The 20,547-nt window shown below is 37.5% G+C and overlaps 1 protein-coding gene and 1 long non-coding RNA gene across 2 annotated transcripts in view; both read right to left on the reverse strand.

Annotated features, from left to right (window-relative positions):
• The window catches only part of LOC110378856 (calsyntenin-1), a 132,869-nt gene that overhangs the window by 26,255 nt on the left and 86,067 nt on the right, over nt 1-20,547 (reverse strand). The gene's annotated exons all lie outside the window — the stretch shown is intronic.
• Nucleotides 10,293-20,547, reverse strand: part of LOC135118797 (uncharacterized) — a 44,499-nt gene continuing 34,244 nt past the window's right edge. Inside the window, exon 3 of the long non-coding RNA XR_010277786.1 lies at nt 10,293-10,654. This is a non-coding gene — a long non-coding RNA (uncharacterized LOC135118797). The remainder of the gene's footprint in view (nt 10,655-20,547) is intronic.

The following is a 20,547-nucleotide window of genomic DNA, read 5'->3' on the forward strand; positions in this document are numbered from 1 at the left end:
GAAGAAAATTATTCACTGTAGGTTTACCTGCGTGTTTATCTTAAAATCCAATATACGTTCGCCTAATCGTTTCCTAAACCTCTGAAGGAACACAAAAGCTCCAGTGTCACTCGCCTGAACAAACACTACGTCACTATTGTCGTGTGAACACAGCCTTAAGAGAGGCTCATTTGGCAAATGGGAGTTGCGCCTACCCACATCTCACACATACATCTCGATGCTGAGACGTTTCGGATTACTTTCGGTAATAATTCATAACCCAAGTTTTGTTCAAATTTTGCAGACACTTCTAATGTGTTTTGGGAGAAATTCCTTCCATTTTGTATGTATGTGTGTGTCTGTGTGTGTGTTTGAGGACGTGATAGCGATTTTCCTTGTTCAGTAATGTAATTTGGCATTTTTCGTTTACACGTTTCCTAGTACCCTGATTTACAACAGCATTAAGGAATAAATGGACGGAAAAATAATGCCCTCAAATTGTTTACTAAACAAAGTTAAGGTCACCGGGCGACAACTAAACGAAAAACATGTTTTGATTTTAGAAGTAGAGGTCACTAAAAACTCACTTTACTAAAGTGTAAACAAGAACAGTCAATTCAACGGAAACGTCGGAAATTGGCAAGCTCTTCTAAGTCATTCGAGTTTTTTAAAGGGCTGCTGAATCAATTAGGATCAGATAAAGTAAGATAAGTTCTTCAGTTACATAACAGCTTGGTATCAGTCACAGGTCTACCCTAGGCCGATACAAACTGCTGTACGACCGCACTAAATTACTATTAGGGATAAACTGCCAGACTGTTGGGGATGCAAATCACGTGCCACTAACCTAAGATGTACCTGCTTGTAACATTGCTGTTATAGTATAGAAGATGATGATAGGTTGAGAAGAAAATTGGAAATGTAAAGTAGAACAGTTATATCTAAAGGAAAAAGTAGGTACTACATACAATATACGACAGGTTTTAGTTTGGAAGCAAAAACAGAAAAGATGGATCTGAATAACAAGCTCTTTAAGCTTCTTTTGAATGAGAATTTGAAATCTGAAGAAACTTACGTACGAGAATTTTACGTACGTAGTAACATTTTCGAAAGCCAAAAAAGCACCAGAAAAGTACTGTTCCTCAGATGCATCCAGTTAGATTGGAAGCCGACTAGGCAGATGACTGGACTTTGACCCACTCAACTGTAACTGTGCCAATTTCACAAATTCCATTAGAATAAGAAGCCAATTCAACAGATATTCATAATCTCCCTTATCGATCCTTCCTTCTGAGTGAATCTATCATTAAGTAAGTGCTGGGTGCAGCTGTCTAACTTCCTACCCGGTTAGAGATAAACCAATTCCGTTTAGTACCGCATTGGTTACCGGCCTGTTTGGACGGTAGTTGGGATCTTGGTTAAACTGTAAAACCACTGTGATTGATTATACTTTAAGTATGGTCTCGTTACATAAACTTAGCAGATGTCACGTGTTTTAAACAATTTTATATGGACGATTTTCTTACACGTGAAAAACGCTATAAAACTTTTTTATAGTAAGTCCATTAGTGTTTATATAATTAACATTAGTGTTTATATGCCTCGTTGGTCTAGCTGTCGCAAGTGCGGCTGCTGAGCACGAGGTCTCGGGTTCGATTCCCGAGTCGGGCCGAAATCGCTTTGTGGGTTTTAGAAGACTTTCACAGCCCGGAGCCTGGAAGCTGGTGATTGATACACCCGTGCATCGGAGAGCACGTAAATGTCGGTCCTGCGCCTGATCTCTCTCCGGTCGTGTCGGATTACCGTCCCATCGGGCTATGAGAGTTAAGGAATAGTGAGTGCACCTGTGTCTGCGCAAATGCTCGTGCACTATAATATGTCCTGCGTAGTTGGCTAATCTCCTTACATGAGAACAGCCGCCGTAGCCGATAATCGGCTGGGAGGACATCATCATCATCATCATATAATATAAATGAACTCTGACTTTTAGAGTAGATTTCAACTGAAGCCCACATCAATAATGTTTGTCATTCAGAGCTAACATTAACACTTCCATTTAGATTGAAACATTGCGTGGGAGCCATTACTTAATGAATTTTTACAGGACGATATTTTTTACTTTTGTTCACTTACCTCTTCAGCATTATGGATATTTGTTTTTCGGAAAAATAATATTAATGGAATTTTACTTCGCAGAAATTATTTTTAGCTCAACATTTTTGCCTATCACATTAATGACTGCCACAATTTTTCCGTTTTTAAATATAAATGTTAACAAGCATTTCATAACCGCAAAAAGAAAGGAGTTTATCAACAAAAAGGCCTAACCAGAAAACAATTTATATAAATTAACAAAATATACCCAAGAAACTAATTTCCAAAGCAAACTTTATAAAAGCAACTGCCTCTGCCTCACAAGGCAGACAACATAAATAAGGCATAGGCACACTGAGCGAGGCACGTCTCGAGCGAACGTTAGCCGATCAAACATTAAAGATATCGGTTATCGACCACCGACAACACTGCTGCAAACCTATTACTTGTATACTGCTGCTTACCTTCACATCACATCTTTTGAGACTATTTTGAAGGAGTTTCTTAAGCGTAATTAATAAGAGTATGTACTTTTCTTATGGGACATCATCAAATGATTAATGCTCAATCCTCCTCCGTGTGAGAGGAGGCCTGTGCCCAGCAGTGGGACGATAAAAAAGGCTGTAACAGTAATCATCAAATGACCTCTCCCGCTGTGGGTTAGCAGCGTGAGGGAGTGTCAGACTCTTACTGACTAAAACCCATTATGTTCCTTCGTAGGCCTTTTATGTACCAGGGCCGTGGTAACTCTTCCGAACAATCCCGCAGCACCGGCAGGCTTTAGCCCTAGTGGCCCCCACTGGTGTACGTCACATGTCACATTTGAGACTATTTTAAAGGTCCTACAGTTTCTTGAGTCTCGAGTAAGTACTTGAGACGAAGATAAAGACGAAGACGAGTAAAGGCTTAAATAAGTTTAGGTAGCTAAGAACTGAATGAAAGTGCATAGCTTTCAGAACACGAAGTTGGAATTAGACATACAAAGGACTGTACTTAAAAGACCCACCGTACTTACTTATTTCCTTCAAGAAGAAACCTAACTTACGTAAGTCCTTTCGTTTGAAAAACTTCAGAGAAACTGAGGACCATAGTTTTTCCCAGCGGTCGTTTTTTTCTAGTTCTGGCTTAATTGTAGAATACTCGGTTCTTGCTTAGTTGGCTTTTAAAGAGACTAATTGAAGTGTTTCTTAAAAATCATTCGTTTACTCTGATTATCCTTATTTACATAGCCTACAGACCTTAGCCTTGTTTCCTCTACTCATCTTATCTACGCTATTAAAGTTTATACTATCGAAAAGTATCAATTTCAAACACTAAGATCCTCATTAAAAAGTAATGAGTATAATGAAGGTAACAAAAAGTAGTTCTCAAGTTCTGTCACTTCTTATCTAAAGATGTTATTTTATCTAGCACTAGACCATTAGGGACACAACACAATATTCCTAGCTTCTAAAGATCTCCATATAGAGCCATCTATAAACCAGAATTAATTCCAGCCCCATTAGCCGACACGCTTACAAACAATGGCGGACACTAGTACATTGTGTTCCGTGCGTGGCACTACGTATGACAAATTACTGAATAATTGCTAGACCTCTGATTACTTGCCTAGACTATACCACAGAGTATGTAGACAATGGATAAAGCGAAGATCAGGAATAGGTAAGTTGTTGTGTAGGACAAAACTAGTTTCCAGATCTGTAATGTAACATCTTTCCTTTGATCTTTGATGAAAGCTCGATCAACAATTTACGATTTTTCATTTCAACATCTCGTAGATCGTAGCATTATTATCAACAAAAATAATGTTTATTTACTTTCACTTTTACAAAGTGCTAACAAAACTTTGTACAAGTTACCCCTAGTTACTCTTATCTAGCTTTCATCAAAGATCAAAGAAAAGATACCATAATACAGATCTGAAAACACTGTCTACTATTGTTCTCCAGACATAATGACGTCGCGAGTATCCTATCAATTCGGATTAGAAGACTATCGAAATCCTTCGTATGACTTCTCCATATAATCACTATTCCATGCCACCAAATCGATATATTCTCGAATATAGTAGATCAAGGCTTTCAGCTCCACTCTCGATTACTGAAACAGTCGCCAAGATTCGAGAGGGTAGGTATTAATACAAGGCTCAGTTTATATTGTTAATTGACATGTGAAATCCGTTACATTGACGGGAAACCATTGTGAAGGTATAAGCAGTCAGCCCTTTGAATTGTACCTATTGAAGTAGCTTCATTGTTTGCTGTGAAGGGATTATTTTATAATTAACGATAATAATGGAGTTGCAAGTACTTGTTAATAGCTACAAAATATTGGTTATTTAATATAACGTATAACGAAGCCTAATTTCTGTCTGTATAACGAAGCTATCACAACATGCAATTATAACCTTTTAAAAAGTGCACAGAATGCAGCAGTATTTTCCTTTGTGCAGTTCGCAATTTGTGCACATTTGCATCCTGCGAGCAACCCTCGGCTCTGATAAGCACTAATATCTAGCGAAATGGACATCATACCGAAGCATAGAACCAAAAGGACCACTTCGATGCAAACCTTAATCCTATTATGTGTACGATGATCTACTGGTATTTGTGTGACGGGTGATGACGGGCTATCAAATCACAAACCGTTTTTTCAAAGAAGGCTGAGAAACAGCACTTTTTGAACGTCAGGAATTTACAAAAGACAGCCCCCAAAACGCCCACCATTCACCACTTTACGAGGAACAAGAAGAGACTAGTCTTAATGATCACCACGTTGCATCAAAATTAACCATACTTTGTTGATAACAGTCACTTTAGAGTCTACTAAAGCTTAGCTAATGCACAAGCATTAAATATAAACTAAGACTGGTCCTTCTGAGCTCATCTACAACACGACTCAGAACGCTTATATAACAGATCCTAGTGAAATGGAGGCAGGACTAAAACAGAGATCACTAATGTATTGTGTGGTTTCATGATAGCAGGGCTGTGGGTCCAGTGCAGTGGCCAGGATACTGCCAGTGCAGCATACTGGACTTTCATTATCATCATTTTGGTGCAAGTGAATTTATGGATGGTTTTATTACCATGTGGTTATACAGGTACCGAGATTATCTACTTCATAATCTTATATTACTTAAATGATGATTATTTCTTCCTCTAGTTATGGTACTGGTACCACTATGTTCTATGTAAATAAATGTTTCTTTCTTTCTTTTTATCGTGTTGTTATTATCGTGTTTGCAGTGAGGGGGAAGCATAATTATAATTGTGTAAATAGTAAAACAATGGTTCTTTAATATGGAACCAATTGACAAAAGAATTCGGTGAATAAAAATTAAACGTTGCATTAATTAGGTATTTCAGCGAGAAATACCTACATGTACCAGTGGAATTCTATGAAACTATTTAAGTACGAACAACTTGTAGCTAAAATAAACACATTATAGTAAACAGAAGTAAGTCAGTATTCCCTGACGGGTCGTTACAGTTATCTACAAAAATGAATCACTTGTGAACTGCGGACAATGAACTGGTGGACTAATGCCCATTTTCACCAACAATCTCTTAACTAAGTGCCACTTAGAATAAGGGCTCTCCCAATTTTGACATAAATGGCTATGGATAAGGGATATCTAAACTTTGGTGAAAACGAAATTCTTATTAAGTGTTCCGTAAATGCGCTTAGGGGATCCCTTAATTTAAGTATTTGTTGGTGAAAATGGGCATAATTAATACATTTTAATGTAGTCTCTACGTTTAGCGAGGTATTTTGCGGTTAATAAGGCTTCTGCGAAGATAGATAGAAGATATAATATACTAGTAAAAGAGAATAAAAATGGACGATCCAAGTTCCCCACAAGCACCTGCATGTTTAATGCGTAAAATCTTTCCATACACAACACATTTCTCTGGTACACCGCTAACTGGCAACAAATTTAAACTTATCCCAACTTGGCCATTGAAGTCATAAAGTTATGACGCGAGTGCCTGCAACAGGAAAAACTTGGCGAGCTCGCCAAACTTGCCAAGTTTCGGTGCACGCTAGTTAGAAAACTTGGCAGCCACTGCGCTTGACATGTCGCTACCGTGCAAGACGCGAGACTACATTTTTGGGAGTTTGTTTACATATTTCTCAAAAATGTTCTCGAGACAAGCGTAGTTTAATGCGAGTATGGTGGAGTTTATTTTTCGTTTTGAGTTGAATTAGGTTAAGTAGTTTAAGGAATTTCTTTTTGATATAGATGTGAGATGTAGGAGACTTTTCATATTTTAATACAAAAAAACTATGACGCAGGTGGTACCTAAGGTCAACAAATTATTGTTTTGCGTGTACGAAAGTTTAACGACCTCAAAATTTCATTATTTTGAGCAAATCCGAATTGAAACGAAGGTATTTTTTGAAACCTTATCACTTGATTAAAACAGTTCAATTAACGATCTGTAATTAATAACAAATTGGTTCAATTTGAAATTCACGCCAACTTAAAATATCAAATTAGCGCGAGCTTGCGTAACTATCAATTTATTCAATTAAACGTGCGAAATTAAATATATTCTCGAACTAATTACAACGAATACTATTTACGATACTCACGCTTGACTATAATGTTTCCATGTAAATCTGACATTTGAACAATGCAGGTTTTAATTTTATAGAAAAAATAAGTCGAAGCTATCATAAACTTAAGAACAACTAATTAACAGTTTCCTACGTAACGTTAACGAACGTAGAAAGAGCTTAACGGAACAATGTGTGAGAGTTCAATGACCTGTAGTACACAAAACAGTGTACTGTATTGTAGTGGCAATAAAATATATAAACTACCACTTCACACCATGGAATAGTTTATGGCGAACACTAAAACTAAATAAAATACGCAGCTAACTTATACCCTACTCTTTAATTGATATCACAACTCAAATAAATTCAGCGACTGCATTAAATAAAAAGATGTACGAATATGCTTTTACTACATTATTTCATTAAGCTGAAAGGATTTCTCGAAAGTCGAGCAAATACGGCTCATGTATGAATTTCAGGGATTAAATTCGTTAAATACGCATTGCGTCGAAATATGTGATTATCTGAGAACTTTTTTACTTTACTGTCCCAGACACACTTTACTTAAAAACTAAACCTTTTGAAATTAAACAATGACCTTCTCGTCTCCTAAGCTTTAACTGAAAGAAAAAAATTCTCAAAAGGTCCTCAAGTACAGCGAAACATATTTATTGAACGTCACCCTCATATGTATGTAAACCGATTTATTTTTGAAATAAAGAGGGTAGACGTGTCGTTACACCAGACGGCGGATCACTTTCTTGTTGTATATTAATATTCTAGACACAAGACCTGTAGGTGTTACTGCTAAGTGTAGGCTGCAGGTGAACATACTTTAAAGGAGAAAATTACTAAAATGGAGTCTATTTTTTTAAAGCAAACTTGCTTATCTACATAACGATGTCTTAATCCATGTCTAAAACTCATTTTTATCTACCCACTAGAAGCCATAACGCGGCAAAAATACCTACATATAAAACTACTCTAACCCGGTTTCGACGGGAGAGGTTAATTTTGAAAATTCCCCAAATTACCCCCAAAGTAGTGTAGGTAAGTTTTTTACGGTTATGACCGGGTTGGCGAGGAGTGCGATGTGAGGGTAGATTGAGGTCCGGACAACCGGCCGAATGTGGGGCGGCGGTTAAGAGCAATCCCTTGTTCGTAAACCGCTTCGTTTACTAACTGTCAGTTACACGGGATACGCAGGCGTGTTAAATCTTTGAAAAGCAATTATTATAAAATAGTATTCATTTAGTTTTCTCATTTTACAAATAAAGCTTATCTATTTATATTGACATTTATTTAACTACCACGCAAAGTCAAAGTCAAATGTTTTTATTTCAAATAGACCTATGAAAGCTCTTTCGCAACGTCAAACCAGTTGCACGATTCCAAACATCATCATCGCAAGTTATTGATCCACAAACACTTAGCGAATAATTGTTTGAGGACAATGTGACAAGTGATGCGATAATGCCATCAGTTATGAGCTCCACCGCCTCCGCAGTTACCCAGCTTTTGGACTCATAAGATGATTAAACTAATTAACTCTCACCCTAGATTAAAATCCTCACAACGTAGGAGCGCCGTACAAAATTGGTGTAAATATTTTCCCGCGGAGCTGTGCTAAAGGGCCCACATCAGAAATTATTTACAACACTATTACATGTGCCATTACGTCGCCATTATGGCTCCGGCGTCGCCATTTTGATGCCGAATTACATTTTACTCGATTTAGTCTAATAGCATGCGCGGTTGCCTTCGCTACTTTGAGACGTAATGGTTGACTTAAGTTTCTCGGGACAAATGTACAATTACATGAATTGCTTGTATTTCAAACAGTCCCACGGTGGGCGCCAACATTATGAAATACCTCAATCTTCACTGTAAATTATTGCTTTTGACCTTTCTAAGTATAACTAGGTAACTAGCAACTTTGATCTTCATTTAAGCGAAATTAGAACATTCATGACAAGATATTTCACAAGAAAATTATATTTGCCATCTGCGGTTAGGTCCACTTTAGTATTCAAGTCACTGAGTAAAACATGCTGTCATCTAGCTTTTATTGTACCCTACAGCTTTCAACAAAAACTTGTAGCCCAGATTGCGGCAAAAGCAAATCTTACGCAACCTTATACGTATACTTTTGCGCGAATAAAAACTCTTATTCATAACAATTTTCATGAAAGCCCCTCGCGGAATACTAAGGGAGACTGAGAGCCCAGACTCGTTAATTTCGCACAAACATGGTACATGTGTTCCACATGGCATCTGTGGATCTGCAGAGGAGGGTAGAAAGGGAAAATTAGGCAAAAACTGTTACCAACGTCGCTGAGGAATTGATTCAGCCTGCCAATGTGTTACTACGGAAGATTGAGTGGATTACAATCCTTTTGGTATTGAGAGATAACAATCCGTAGAGGTTTTGTGCGATTGTTTCTATCCCACTGTTTTTAGCATCTACTATAATAATAATGATTTACTGTGTAGCAAAATTACACAAAAGTGTTACAGAAAATGTGAAATATTCATAACGAGCTTTAAGCTTTTCAAACGACAAAATAATTTCCCCTGGCATAACAAACTCGTACAAACTCAACTAGCCAATGAAACTGTAACTCGGTCTAATATTATTCGGCTGAAAGCCACCTCACCCATAATGAGTACATCGCCGAGGTTCTAACTACCAACTAGCAACTATAAACTATACGAACTTTCACATAATTAATATACGGAGAGTCGGCGCTGATAGTAATGACGTACTAAGTGACGTCACGGCACCTAAGTTCTGAATCCCGTCATGACGTCACAATTTTCAATGGTTTCATTTTGAATTAGTAATCTAGCCTAAGTTTCATTAAGTTTTAGAACAGCTTTGACACACTGAGGAAAGCTACTACTGTACTCATAAAACAATATAATGGTGCAAGTATTGAGTAACATACAAATACCGCAAACAAACTGCCTACAGAAGCAACAAGGTCTCCACAAGAACTGCGGCAAGTCGCCCGCAGTCCGGAGTTCCGCGTCAATGCAGACCTCGTATTAATAAGATACTGCCGCTTCTTACTTGTTATATGACGTCACAATACACTAGTTTGACAACTCCGCCGCCATAATACGCTATTGCTTTAGTTTTACTTTGTTACAGTTGCTTGCTCTCACGCGACGACTCTGCAAGATTTGAGGCTTGTGGGTCACTGCTAGCGAATATGAGATTAAGCAAAAGGCCAATTTCAACTTTCCATCTTCATGTTTACATTTAAAGGTGTCTTTTTTGAGTTCTAATTAACATGCGCGAAACGTGCAAAGTGCGCGAAAACCTTTTTCCTAACTAAATAAAACTAAACGAAGGCCAAATTACAGTTTTACTTAGCAGGTAAAACTGCCAAACAGGCCTGCTAGTGTCTAATTACAGATAGTTGTCCAAAACGGTAGGTTGGTGGAGCTGCCAACTTTTTGCGGGTAGTCGTTGAAAGTTTCTCATTACGGTTCGGTAACGTCCACGTGTGACGGACATGTTTGCTAAATAACCTTTTTGGATGAAGGACGAAGGATTCCCGAAGCTTGTCGATATGTTAACAGTTTCCTATGTTGGAAATTAACGCAAAATTGTTAGTGATAGTTCGCGAGTTGGGTACCTACGCGAAAAGGGAAGGACGTGTCCTGAAAATATTCAAACAGTTAAATATAAGTTCTTTATTATGTGGGTAGTCGAAACGCCCACAATCGGTTACAAATTACCCACGTTTATTCTGAGTACAGCGATTTATTTATCAATACTGTGCAGGGGTTTTCATTTAATTTCTTTTCTATACCTGGCGGCGGTCATTACGTCTAGCCATTTTGTGAGTGGGAGTACGGATAAATACGGCGTATTATCTACGTTTATCCACCTAGTTCCGTGAGCGGGAAGTATTCCCGGCTCCCTGGAGGACCATACCGTGTACCCGCTACCTTCATATTATTTTACTACAATGTATTCCTAATATTACTGCTTCAGTGTAAGTACCTGGAACAATTCATAAAATATTATTAGTAATAGAACCAATTTCGTTAGAAGCATTTTCCTTAATGGTAAGAAGGCAATAAACTCGTGGTATAAATAAACTAATTGTGTTACAATTTATAAGGAAGCCACATGGTGTAAAATTAATTACAAACTATAATTAGACAATAAAGTCTACTAATTCCTATAATAGTTTGTTTGGAACGAGAACAATTTGTCGTCATAACCTCTGAGTGGAGACCGAATCGCTCCAATATCAAGCATATTTTAATAATCATACGAGTAACACGGAGCGATGAAACACACATCAAAGTCCCGGGTTATTGCCAGTTTGGCAATACACCTAAACACCTTCGTACGAATATGACTGCGCCTAACTTATTACATTACTTCATGTATACAGATAAACCTCAAACAAGTGTCAATAGTATATAAAAGTAATATCTTGCAGTTTCGCGGAATAAAATAGAGATTCGACATTTGATGTAAAGTTTGTACTAAAAAGGTTTATCGCCGAACATCTATTGTCAAAATATAATGCGATAGTCAGGTATAAGACTACGTTTTATCCGCCATTGTATTTGAATCACAAGTGTCACTTGATTCAGTAAATCTAAAGGTCGTATTTGTACTTCAAGAGCTAAATATGTAAACACCCACACAGACGTTCGTCAGTGAACATGACACATTCTGATATAACAAGATTTTCGCAAGCAGAATACGATTTCTTTACGTCAAGTGACGTGTAGGCGCGTGAAATCATCTCCAATAAAGGGTTTAATACTTCATAGAACTAATAAGCAAATTGCCTGCCATCAAGGGTTCTTGTTAAGTTCTCGACTACAAGTTTCAGGGCTCCGCGTGTATTCAATAAAGTCCAATCTAAACTTGTCGGCTTATTTAATGTTATTAACTCTTACAAGGTTTGGCCAAGTCAATTACGGCAATGAGGCAAAGTTGGCGAGTCCGTCACTTGCGCCGAACGTAAACCGGGATAATAATTTGTCACGGGTCACTTTGAACCATTGTTTATATAGCGAGTCAGGTAATTGGGTTTGTGGTGGCTGCGACCGCGGCCCGCGCACTGTTGACGGACCAACTTCGCCCGCCTCGGTTAACTTCGTGAAAGTTCAGCGAAAATACGGGCGCTGTCTTTGTCAACACACTCTTTGAAGTTGGCTAAATTGCAATTTTATTGGCAGGAATTAGAAGGGGACTTCGACATACGATTAGGGTTGAGGGTCGACAATATTTGCAACTATTTCCTGATTGAGGGCAAGGTTAGGGAACCGGAACATTCGATAACATATCAAAGGAGTATTAAAAGACTTATTTATATTTACAAAGAAATATTTTCGTTCTATTCAAAACAGCCAATGCACTTCAAAATGGTTTAAAAACATCTAAAATATCGCAGTTTGCGTCATGTTGCGAGTTTTCACGGCTTGATGTTTGAATAATGACGCTCCGTCGGGATCGATCTGACCGCGCCCATAAACGATCCGTAAACTATTGTAAGTTATATTACACCGAGCGGAGTGAATACACGTCCAGAAAAATATTTACCAAAAACAAAATATTTCTAGAAATATTGGTCTATAAGTTTAAAAATAACTTTACCCTTTAACTCCACCTCCACAAAGGGTAACTGTGAATATATTAACTGCTTTGTCAATGATGCCAGGTATCATTAATTAATATGAATATGAAAATCAAACCCGCAATATCCTAATTATGCTTTGATCATTTGATGTCCACCACTTCAATGCTTTGTGGACTCAATATTGAACGTATGTGGAGAGCTATAACAAAATACCACTGTAATTGGCAATAAGCTAAATGCACTCATAGATCCAATAAAAGCGAACAAAGCATCCAATATATTCGTCGATAAAGCTTACAACAATGCAAAACCAATTCTCAATATTATTCAGAATAGCATAATCGTAAACAATAAATACGGAACACGTCTTGTTTTGGATCGTAATAATGTTTCCATACAAATAGTGGCTCGTGAAACTGTCGGTATAATCACGGGTACCTCCCTATACGTTCGAGCGCTTTCTGCGGACTCCGCACTTATCGCAACTATATTTTATTTGGCAAACAACGGAAACAAAATAAATGTACAGGAAATATTTCTGATTCGGGAGAAAGAGCAAAACAATCTTATCTTTGTAATCATGAAATATGACAACGGAAATATCGATGATGATTTAGAAATATTATGCGTACCTAGAAAAACAAGCTTATATCTGAAGATATTGCTAGAAAAATCAATCCAATTATCAAGCGACATTTTCGTTCGTAAACAAAAAGGCGAATCCAGGAAGTAGTTGGTCGTGACAGCTAGAACAATACGTGATACGGGAAACGATAGTCAAACACAGCAAGACGACACAAAGTGGGCGATGGAACATGGCCGACAAATAACCGATCGGATATGTGACAGCTGTCAACAGAACAACATGGCGGACGGAATTTATATCTAACTGAGAGAAAGACATAAAAATAGTTGTATATTATTTAGCACGAAGCTGTTTTTAATAAACCAAGGAATTTGACATTTTCTATAATTTCCTAGAGACCACTGAAAACCGTCTTACGTATTATTTAAATTCGAAATAGTCTTAAAACAAAAGCCCGAAATACAAATACCAAATAACATTAAGTGAAATATATTTGATTCCATTACATTTTATTGTTTAGTCTTATTATTGTAGAATACTGCTTGCTAGCCAAGCTCGGGAATAAATACGAATATTTCTAAGTATTTTGATACAAAGATAGCTTTCGTTTAAGTATTCAAGATCTTATTATGATAAAATTTCCTTCAACTAAGTTAACCGAGAAGTCTGAGTTGTGTAGGTACGGTAAACTTCAAAAATATTGAAAAGATTAAATAGAAAGATTACGACGTTTTTTGACGAATTTGTTATTTTATGATATCGAAGTCTTCTTATATATTTTAAGGTTGAACAGCAGGTACTTGTAGAAATAATTACTGTTTGTCATTTACCGGCCATTTTCATTATCCTTTCGAAGTGCCCGAAGCGGAAGAACGCTGAACAAACACAATAAAACACAAACACACGCCATTTACTCAAGTTATTAAACCTACGTAAGTTTGAATAGGAACAGCTCCTCAAGAATACACGGTTTCCAGCGAAATGATTGCGGTCATAAAATTTAACAACTTCAAAATAAAATTATACAGGTGCATAACAGCGTATTGCTATTGTACGTAGTATTTGTACATGTCTTTATATTTTTTTGTTTTGGCGCCCACGTGGGACTCTCTACTACTATGACCTTTGTCACGAAAGCATAATCGTGCGACTTTGAAGACACAAATATTTGAACTTTAACATCTCTGACGAATGGTTATTATGATAGTTTCTTAACAATTAATGGTTTAATACATTGTATAAGTCCCCCATTACCCAACACCATTAACCACAGCAAAAGTAATAACAGTCAGAAACGTAATAATTTGAAACATATTTGAAACCCACTTCAAGTACTAAATCAAACTTAAAGTAACACCCTTCCTTTAATTACTTTCCTCGGAGCAAATACACGAAGAATTCCAAGTACCCTCATATCATGGTGAAGTTCATACATGTTCGGACGAGTCGTAAGTTCGACGAAGAGGGTTTAAGCCGAGGTTCAGTTGCACCCGTAGAAAGGGCAGCGAGGGATTGAAAACGGAATTAATTGAAATAGCAAGATAAGAGTTTGAAGACCCGTCTTCTGGCGTGACTGTCAGTCTTAATCCGGCCGCTTACACGGATAATCCGGCGAGTTTAAGTGAACTGTTCACTGTTACCCCGTTCGCGGAACACGCGATGTCCTGAATCTGGTCGGCTTTCAGTTTTTGCGGAAAGGATTTAAAATGTTGACGCGTTCCGGTATTTGAGTGAGACAGTTTCTCTGTAGAAGGTAAAAGGTTAATTTATTTACGTGGGCGATGTTTTTGTGAAGTTCTGTCCGAGGCTTATGTGGGATCACGAAACTCCGATTGTTAAATGAAATATATTGCGGGATTACGTGAAACTGGTAGACGGGAATCCAAACTACAAATAACATTATGTTTCATACAACTTAAAAATGTCAGTAACAATGTAATTTTGTATCGGATTATTTTCATTAATACAAAAAACCCATCTATCTCCCAATTTGTCTATCTTGTTTCCTAACGGTAATGAATAAGATCCAATTTCCTTGGTTTTATTTATAAACAGAAATGTTGATTTACTGTTGAGAAAGAAACCGGTTTGATTGACAAGTCATTTCGTTCGGTTATGCTCGGGAAAGCGGCGCCTTTATCAGAAAAATATGACAGAATTGCTCTCGAGATCACTTCCTTGCCATGTACGTACTTATAATAATATTGCTTGGCCTGAATAATTTAGATTTCATCTTATTTCCCGTTATTATATGTATTTTACTACCAGTTATAATGGATTACATTATAGAAGTAACGTCTTAGACATGATCTAATTGCCCATTTGTGTTGTACTCTGTAATAAGTAATTTATTTCTTTTTATTTTACTTACAAATCGAAACTATTTTATACAGGTCTATGATTTATACTAAATCCATGACATACGTACTACAAAACCCTTCACAAGTCCCAGGTGTGAGTTGTGACAGCTATGAATGAATCATGAACATAAAAATATATTGGCGCCCAGCGTGGGACTACTTCATAACTGAATCTGACCATCGGAATTCATCTTATCCAATTTTTATGACGGTCAGCGTACCCCCAAACAAAGCAACGTAGGGAAACAAAACTTGTCGATATATCGTGTTTTCAGTAGCAACATTAAATAGCGTCCGTAAAACTGGAACAAAGGGATTTTTTTTCTTTATTTCACGTTTGTCTTTTGTGACGTTTTACATCCTTTATCTGGAATCTGTGGAAATGGGACAGTTGCATATTGGAAGCCATGTTGTAATACTCCATGTTTAAAACGAACGAACACCCATCCTATACTTGTCTCTCTATTTACAAAGACTCATAGATTATTTTAAAACTACTTGAGGTCCGGTCTAAATATAATAAAGCATTATTGAAAACCTAACCGTCAGTGAGGAAGGGACTAACATTTCAGCACTACTTAGCTACCCGTGTCCGTAAGACCCTTACTAAACCGACCCTGTATCCCGGGGTCAGGAGTGTTACACCCGTTCCTTTTACAGCTGAAAGTAACATCTATCCTGTAAAAGCCCTGGCAGCCCGGAGGCAGGATCTCTCCTATTGAAGTTTTAGGATTATTGTGTTCTTTCAGATCAAAAACCTTTGGCCCTTTATATAAAATAAAGATGTAAGAAACAATGTTTTCAATTTTCAGATAAAAGGCTGAAATATTTTTTATCTAATTAGCTCTATAATTTTGAATAAAGGTTGTGAATAGATAATACAACTTTAAATAAAGCATTGTTACTGACTCGAAAGTACTGAAAATATAAGTCAGCTTTTTCTACAAATGTCTGCATCAGATCAAAAAATCTTTTAATTCAAAGTCGACAAGCGAAAAACGTATGTACATAAATAATCCCATCTCCTTTGAGAGCTAGCGCTAAAAGGGTAGCTAACAAAGCCTAGGCTCGGAATCAGTGAACGTGGACAAATAAATCAGAGGTAGCTCTCGTCTTCCATACATATAATCCAGGATTTATCCAGCGGCTTATCAGCGCAGGGCACGCGACGTCCGCTCCGGGCGGCTTCCGCGCGATAAATAACAAACTTCGGCCGAAATAAACAACTTTGGCTTATTAAATTTGGATTTTAAATGCAGAACGTGGAACTAAAATAATTTAGGCTCACTGATTTATGTGTTTTCGTTTGCATTTCCCTCTTATTTCGTATACTTTGCGACAATTCTATGGCCCGTAAAATATAGTGATGGCGATAAATAAAGCATAAAGCTTACATTACATTTTGTTACGAAAGCGTGATATCTTTTTTCGCGCTGTTAAGTTTTGGCAAATTGACAAACAGCATGTTTAATGGAACCGCTCGGGGCGATCCGTTGCGACCGGGTGATCCGGCTTTTGTATCCCTGCCATGTTATCATATGTTTATTGAAACTATCATGATATTCTATATTCAGAATGTCGATATTGTTTTCATACATTTTGTATAAAGTATACTTTGTTTGAGCGTGTTTTGAACCTTCAAAATTATCAAGTACTAATAGCTCCGTTTGCTACTATTTATATCGCATTGCTATAACTGTCGCAGATGTATTGATTTCGCTCATAATTAAAGTGGAATGGTTCGGTCCAGTGGTCCGACAATGAACCCACTCGAGTCCTTTGACAATCGCTGCTGAACGCAGTTCGGTTTCCGAGTCGCTGGGCACAACTATACGAGTAAAGAACATTTTGGGTAATCACCTAACTATAAAGCTAGTAAGCAAAATGTTTAAACACATTTATACTGGCAACTATTTTGGTGACATTACATCCTAAAAGAGAACAAGCTCCAAAGATAGCCTAGTAAATATTTATATGCCAAAGGAGCAAGTTTGTGATAAAAACTAATCATAGTGATGATTTTCGAGCGAGGAAGGATATTTCCCGTTCCAAGATTAGGTCGAGATGTTTTAAACGCTATCAAATAGCTGTACAATACAAAAGTGACCATAATATAAACTTTTTACTGGACCTATAGCCTCAAGGCTGAGATAAAATCGATGCTTTAACCCCCTGGCCGCCCTTTTGTTGGCTAGTCGTGAATCAAACGTAACGATGCGCCTGAGAGTTAAGTCCAAGTAATGGCGGAAGGAGATGCGTTATGGGATGCTGTATAGGTTCCAAATCGGGCTTATGAGTTACTGGTAAAGTAAGACTTACACTTATGATTTATTTTCCATTGTTAGCATCAAAGTGTAAGCCTCTGCTTGAATTTACCGTACCTATTTAAGGGGGAGGCCTATGTTCAGCAGTGGACGACCTACGGCTGAGATGATAAAACTTGTAGGTTCTACAAAACTATTCTTTAGAATAAGGTTTATTGCCCTTGTAGTTTTAGACATAACATAACAGCAAGACTGGTCCTCCAATAACTAAATAATAAAAAAACTCCAAAACATAATCCAAGAAGGTAAGTGATTGTTTTTACAGGGGAAAAAATCAAAGACCGCGAGAAAAACAAAAGCAGGTGTGTAAGAATAGGAATTACGCGTCTCTTTCCGTGCGACGCGACGTTACAATGACAAGTGACAAACATACACCGTGTCATATTATTGCGATAGAAGCTCGCGTTGTTTGACGATATTGACTACTTCTTATTGGCCGCGTCCCCCGAGATTTCTGGGGCAGAGAAATGTGTGAAAGCAATGCAGAAATAGTGCGAGGGTATGTATTTTTTTTGTCTTTTTAGTGTGTTGTGGAATAATATATTACCCATTCTCGCGAGTACCTATAAATTGAAATTAGTCCTGTTAAAATCACTGCTTTAATTATTATATATCGACAAAATCAGAACTCTACAGAAACCATTTTCATTTTAAAGGTATCCTACCAGGTTGAATATTCAAGTACCTATCTAGCATAAAGTCAGAGACTTACAGGTAAACATGTCAATATTCTCCGAAAACATCAAGCAATAAGGACCTTGACTTTCGCTTTAATAAAGTGAAAATCCGACGTAACTTACTAGTCTTAGCACTCTCTGCATTAATATTTCAGCAAAGTGCTACTACTGGTTTTTATGGGGCCGTCAAGAAACACTTTATTTATTTATGACGCGCGTATAAGTTAAACTTTTGATCCTCGCGGATGACGGCGGCATACTAATCCTGTGCCTTTGGGAGCAACCATGTATCTATGTGGGGAGATATTGTAGGATCGCGTGATGTGGGTACTTTGACGTATTATTTATCTCTAAGTAGCTTCCGCCTGCGGTTTCACCTGCATCCCGAGATAAGTGCGTCCCGTAGCCGGATGGTGACAAAAACTATCCATGTCCTTCTCCCTGGTCTAAGCTGTCTCTCCTATAATTTTCAGCTTGATCGGTTCAGCCGTTCACGCGTGATGGCGTGAACAAAGGATTTATTTATAAAGATAGATAACTATTGCTTGTTGAACAGTTGCTAAGACAGGTTCCATGTAATTTCTTGACTGTAGCAAAATTTCCAAGCAGTGAAATGTACTTAAGTGCATCGTTAGTTCGCAACAGTTGTGCTTCTCAAGTAACTAGAAGTTTGCAGGAGTTCTAATCTTAAGTAAAGGTAAGTTTTCTTTAGTTGATCAATACTGCGCTTTATTGTACAGCCACCGTGTTACCATAATCGAGCTTTTTACGCAATTATTGAGTTAAAATTAACATTTTCAATGGTATTTTGGTTAATTCGTCCAACCAACCAACTCCGAAAATGTGAACAATTTTATGGCTTCCGAATTGTTTTAAATTTTTACGAGTTTTAAATAAACACTTTGGGTATAAAACATGGTGAATGAACCAGTTACAAATATTTAAAAGCTCGTTGGTTTTAAACTTGCCAGCTGACGTTTTACAGCGTTATTACTTCAAGATGGCGTCGTAAAGGTAACGGCCCTCGATTTCCCCGAGGCGACGGGAAATCAAACTGTGTTTTTTATTAAAGACTTTAAACAAGTTTTTTAATGGCATTTTATAAAGAGAATATCAACTTTGTTCGCTTATATTTTAAGTTTAATATAAATTGTTTAACGTGGGACGTTTCCCGGAAAAATCTTGAATGAATTTTAAGTTAAATAAGTCACCATTTTACAATCAATACTGATTCTTCTTATAAGTTCATCAACCAATGATAAAAAAAAAACTTAACACATTTGTCTGAAAACGATACCTCAACCATGTAACATTACAAGCCTATATCAAAGAACATTTTTAAGAAAATGCCTTTAGTGATGTAGGTACCGTCGGCCGGAAGTTGGGTGGCGCGCGTCATCCGCCGCTAATGGCGGGCCGTCATGGCCGCCAGCGCTTCCGGCGGAACAACCGCAACTATTTGATACGTCGCTAAATTGTAAGGGTATTCTTTTTGCGAAGAATGAAAAGTAGCTGCTGAAAATATATTAAATTTTGCTGCCTGTCGTATATTTTGAATGAAAAATAGTTTTTATTCCATGTTTATGTAACATTTCACAAAGCTTATTGTGGAGACAAATTGTTGTTACAGCCTTTTTATTGCTTTTTACTGCTGGGCACGGGCCTCCTCAAACCCGGAGAAGGAAGGAAGGAGGAGACAAATGTAACGCGAAAAATAGTGATAGAAGACCAAATGTTGAGAAGATCATAAAAGAAAATGCAAGTAGGAGTATGTATTAGCATTATATATTGTTCACAATGGTTTAAAATGCCCTTGTTGTCTCCATAACTTGTCATAAGTTTTCTCTCGAATCTCAAAATTGCAAAACCTTAATAGGAATCCTTGATCTCCCCAGACCAACAACACTAGTATATGAAAGTCCAACCACAAACTACAAACAGTAGTTGGCAATTCAATCTTGTCTCCGTACACGGGACTAATGGCGGCAAATATTAAGTGTCGGCGCGGCCATCCGTCTCCGTCGCCCTGTTTGTCCGAGCCGCGTCATCACTCTTGCTGGACAGGGGGGGGGGGCTGTTTGTCAGTCTGAACACCGCCTAACTAGCTGTACGTCTCATGAACATATTAAATGGCACCGATTAATAGATACTGCAGAAATTGGGATGACAAATGAGGTCTACTTAATGCTGTTATTTTCTAAGAGCTTCCAAGAGGTGCATTTGCATCACATCAGGTAGCAACATGCAACAGTTATAAAATTGAAAGGAAAATTACTTAATAGTGCCCTCCAACGATAAGAGCTGTCATTATTTGAACATTACCATAATCTGTGGAGCCATTATGTT

The sequence above is a fragment of the Helicoverpa armigera genome, chromosome 26, assembly GCF_030705265.1.
Source record: "Helicoverpa armigera isolate CAAS_96S chromosome 26, ASM3070526v1, whole genome shotgun sequence".
Taxonomy (NCBI): Eukaryota; Metazoa; Arthropoda; class Insecta; order Lepidoptera; family Noctuidae; genus Helicoverpa; species Helicoverpa armigera.